The 5,381-nt window shown below is 30.4% G+C and overlaps 1 non-coding gene across 1 annotated transcript; it reads left to right on the top strand.

The window, feature by feature from the left end:
* Positions 1–1,817: 1,817 nt before the first annotated feature.
* TRNAV-CAC (transfer RNA valine (anticodon CAC)) lies at positions 1,818–1,890 on the top strand. Its single transcript has one exon. It is a non-coding gene; the product is annotated as a tRNA-Val (tRNA).
* The last annotated feature ends 3,491 nt before the right edge of the window (positions 1,891–5,381 follow it).

Genomic DNA, 5,381 nt, shown 5'->3' with positions numbered 1-5,381 from the left:
CATAGATTTGAAGCAGCATGCAATTAGTTGTTCGATTTTGTCATCCAAGCCCAGTTCGACTACATGTTTAACCGGGTAAGGGCTGTTTCTACTAATTTCGCACAGCTGTAAATCCCCAAACTGATTACAAATTTAATCACTTTGTCTTCTTGCCATACTATTTATGTACACTAAATGCCTTTTTTGTGTCTGCTTTCCTTAATGGTGTTGCAATTTTAATGGCCAGCATCGACGCCATCGTGCATCGACGTCGAGACAGAAATTTTGTTCATGTTAATCAGTGTTCGCCGTGTTAAGGAGTTTATTGTATTTTGTTAAAATAATGATTTCTACTCATTTTACGTTTGTAGCAATAAGTTGTAACATAAACATTTCAACTCTCAATATATTATTAATTACGGAAATAAGCTAAAAGTTCCGTTTTTTTCTTTTTTTTTTTTTTTTTTTTTTTTTTTGTTTTGTTTTGTTTGGGCGGAGGGGGGGAAGAGGAAATGGTTGGCGCACAGTGCGTGATGAAGGTATCGGAAGGTATCGTGACCAGGCAAAAGAAATCTCTGCCGTTCTTTACCTAATACTGACGCCAGGAAAACACCTATAACGGTTTAACTATAACTGGATTTTTGAACTATTACTTACTTTTTAACTGTTTATTTAACTGCATTATTTCATGTAAAGACTTGTTTTTAACTGCGAAGAAACTGTAAGTATATAACTGTAACAGAATCTGAGTGAGTTCTGTGGTTCCACTCGCAGTCGTGTACAGACGCCCGTTTCTCGTAATTTACTATTTCGATGCGTTGTTATTATATGAAGGTTAATGAAACCCGCTATTTAATAGCCCACCTGGTCTAGCAATATGTACATTAAAGTTTTGCTTGATAATTAACAATCTGAAAATAAAAATTTGTTATTATACCTTTTCTGAAAAAGACGCCTCTTCCGAAATGGTGCCTTTGTGCGGGGCACCCCCACGGGGTGACCCTGCATATATGTAGCTGATACAGTGAAAAATCATGTAACTGAAGTAAAACAAACTAGATTTAAGTGGTCTTGTGCAATCTTAATTTACCTTATTAATAATTCACAAATATAAATACTATATTAAATATATGTAAATTTCTAGATGTGTTACCCTTTAACATAACGTGCGAAATACATTATTATATACATAATCTTTCACCTTGGCAAATCTGCTACCATTTTATTTATTAAATGAGAGAAATTAAAATTTTTTATTAAGAAAAGGATTTCTTAGTTAGGAAAGAGCTGGTTTTAAAAGTATTTTAATTTTCAGAATTAAAAGTATAATAGAATTCAGCCAAAGAAAAGTAGGTTTGAACAGGTAGGAGCTTAACCAATAGATTTTACTTCTAAACAAGATGGTTTTACATTTAATCAAGGATATTATTTTATTATACCCTTTTATGTGCGTCTTATGACCCTATTCTTGGCTGTTAACCTACCTGATTGATTTACTTAATGTATTCCGTACGTTACTCTTCTGGTGGGCTAATTTTACCCCAATTAGGATGATTGGGGACTTTTTGTCGCTAAGCAAAAAAATCGCTGAAAGATATTCCAATTGTCAGTTTATTTGCAAAGTTATATTATTTTTATAATAAAGGGCTTTTCTAAAGTAAGACTGACCTAAATTTCTTCTTTATTTGAGAAAGACTTGAAATAAAATGTTAAAGATGCTTTCATAACTATGTAGATATCATGTGCTGAATATACATGAATAAATAAATAAAATTAATCTCAAAATTTAATACAAAATGACATTTTGTTTTGATCTTTAGTTAAAGACTATAGGCTGTGTTTCCGTGGTGTAGTGGTTATCACGTGCGCCTCACACGCGCAAGGTCCCCGGTTCGATCCCGGGCGGAAACATGACTTTTCATTTTGCTTTCAATCAACTTTCTGTTAAATCCGATGTGAAGATAATAAACCTCCAATTATAGATACTAAACCTGAAGAATCTTTACGCAGTAAAAGACTGTAACTATCAAAGTAGAACAACTTTTATACAATGTCTAAAATTTAAAACTAAGTATATTCCAGGATTATTTTTAAAAAGAGAAATAAATAAATATTCATTGTCTTATTTTCTACAGAACACATATTCATATTTCCTATCAATTACTAATTTCTAAGAAAAAATTCGTCATAGTTCTGGTATACAAAATTATTTTTCCGAGAAAAACGGGGAACCTAAGTTGACAAAGTTAAGATTTATTCTTTAAATCAAAAAGCAACGTCATAAGATCTGCTTTAGTTATCAATAATTTTTTATGGAATTCTTATTAAAATTTCAGTATAAAAAATCCTAAAGTTTTAAGTAGTATTTCAGGATTTGAAATTAGAAAGATGTCATTCCAATATTTACATTTCATCAACTGTATAACGCAGTTATCTGGGGTATCATAAATATTAAAATTACATAGATGTGTTGTAAAAATATGTTTGCCAGCTCCTGTTGCTTGAAGCTGATTTCTAAATTTATTTAAAATGAAAAATCCTTTAATAACATTTTTCTTCGGGAAAAATATTTAAAATAACTGGTGCTGCCATCTAGTGTTAGATAGATGACACTTTAGTCATTTTGTTTCGCGTTCTTTTTTATACTGTAAATCGTAACTGCAAATTACGAATATGTATTTCAGTTTCTAGCATGATTTTAAAGCAAAGATTTTCTCTGGAAAGTAAGAGCGCATTATGCGGAAACTCATTATTGCCGATTTATTAGTAAAATAAAATAATTACTAGTTTTCATTTTCCTGTTTTATGGAGGCACTTTTATTGAATTTTGTCATTTTTTCACGTAATAATATAATTTTTTTCAACACTTTAGGTTAGTTACCTATTTTATTTTAAATGTTTATTATTTAATTATTTAAAAAATCTCTGATATGTAAAAAAATATAGAAATCTGCATGATGTCTTTGAAATTGCAGTTCTTTAATAATTTATTCTTTTGCCTGCAGTGTCTGTGAAATTTTTTAGAATATCTAAAATTTAGCAGCTAACCTTTCAACCTTTAAATATTAACTGTGATTTCTAAATCTTAAAACAGTTAAATTTTCTTACAGAGGAAAAATTCAAAACTTGAACTGAAAATGTCTGTTCTATTTAATTACTATTTTAAGAGCCGCGTTTAAAATTCCGAGTCTGTATTTAAAGTAACAGAATTTGAAAGCAAATTGTAATTAAGAAACAATTAAATAAATATTTTGTTATTTAAATTTTTCATTTAATCAGCTACTTATAATTTCGCTAGATGCATGTATGCTTTTTGTGAACGTGTTCATTCTTCAAGGTACTTATAACTCTCCAATTTTTAAAATAAGCATACTTAGTAGATTTTGATTAAGAAGGAGATATTAGCATTTAACATTTTGATCCTATAAAATGGATACCATAAGTATCCAAAAGACAAACTTTAAAATAAAAATTCAAGAAAGAAAAAAAATAAAAACATTACAAAACTTCATTTCTTTTAAACAGCTGAATTGCGTAACAGAGAAGATTTCTATAGGCACTTGATACTAAATATTCTGTGCTATTATAAATTGCTAACGATAGGAGTATATATCTGTTTTCAATATAATAATTTACAATTCTTCTGTAAAGTAAATCCACTTCTGTTGAAACAAAATAAGAGAAATTTATATTTTTTAGAAATAAATAAAAACATTAAAGTTAGTTTAAAGTACGTTTTTGTAACCAGTAAGAAGTAAATTTCCTTTTAGAAGATTGGTTTATTCGAATAAAAATTGATATTTTTAAGCTAAAGACGAATATTTTGACAAATGACAAACCAATTAATTTTCATAAATTACTATTTCATGAATTATATTATGAAATCTTAAATACTGACCTACGTATCAGTGCCGTTTCTAAGTTCTCAGCTTAAAGAATTGATGTAAGGAAGATAGTGCTAAACTTACGTTTTTTTCCTACCAAAGTGTTTTCTTTTTTATTGTCTACACTTGTCTTTGATGAATATTAAAATTAGCTTCGATTTTAAAATATAATTATTAAATAATAAATTTAAAATTTTCTATAATGAAATACATCATTGCATTTCCATCTCACTAACATAAGAACTTAAAAATATTTTACTTATATTTGAATGTGATATCATTTGTATTTTGCAATAATACGATTAATATTTTATTTCTTAACAAATTTATTATCAATATTCACTCATTTCTGTCGTTTTTCGTGCCCAAAACGGTAAAATAACGGATGTCGTAAAAAATACGACGTGCGCGTGTTCATGTAAAATTGCCAAGGGCGCGTTCTGGAAGGTTAACATAACAATGGTGTGTTGATCAATGATTTCGACTTTTGATGATGAAGTAACATCCACAACAAAAACTTATCAAATCGGAACAAAAGCTCCATTTTAAATTAGGCCAAGTTGCTTTTTGTCTAATTTTCAGTTGGTTTAAAGAATTTCATTTTTGACAAAGAATTTCCTGAAAGTGTACTAAGAACATTCATGACTTCCAAAAACTCTGATACTATACAGCAAATCGTCATTTTAGATCAACATGTCCTGTATGACGAAACTGCAGCATCTTCCAATAGTTCAAGGATCTGTATGCATTCACTTTTACATAGTAATTAAAAAAAAATGATATGTTAGCATATGATTTCTTCCAACTTAATTAAAGCACAAAGAATATTGGTGTCAGATAGTACTAAGAAAATCTCAAAAGATTGAACTTTGATGCCTCAAAAACTGTCTTTTACACTGTAACAACATATGAAACGTGGATTTATTCTTATGAACTCGAAACAAAATAACACTCAACTAAATTTGGGACTTTCGAAAGGAACTTAATCCTACAAAATTACTGGTGTATGAAATACTGAGGCTGTTCACACATTTTTTAGACGATGTATATTGCATTCACAAAACTAAATTACACAAAATTCTTGTGTTTTAAATGTTCTCTTTGACATCCCTTATTCTGAACTATCTTTCGACACCGCAATTTCCAGGATAATAATGCCTTTTAAAGTGGCGGAAGAGATATTCTATGCCATTCCTCCCGAACAGCTTTTCAAGCCCCGTTCACAAGAGCAGATTCGACCGGTAGCGAAAACCGGTTCTTCCAACGTGTCCCGTTCACATGGGACAAGCATTAACTGCCTCGCCGAATTGGAGGTAGAACTTGGTTGAATTTTCCTTACCTCTCGGGAGCAGGGCAAATGGGGAGATTTCCCGTACTATACAGCGCGGTTCACTTAATTTTAGTTAGTGCTCGCTGGACTGTCAGCGAAACAATCGCGCTGATAGATGTCTGGGGATGTGATAGCATTCCCCCCAAAAATTAGATAGAGCTGTACAAGATACGGAAAGTATAGACAAA

The sequence above is a fragment of the Stegodyphus dumicola genome, chromosome 9 (genome assembly GCF_044657685.1).
Source record: "Stegodyphus dumicola isolate Sdum_Otavi_A_Nest chromosome 9, ASM4465768v1".
NCBI classification, from domain to species: Eukaryota; Metazoa; Arthropoda; class Arachnida; order Araneae; family Eresidae; genus Stegodyphus; species Stegodyphus dumicola.
Note: the sequence above shows the minus strand (reverse complement) of the source record. Positions and strands in the feature narration are given on the sequence as shown.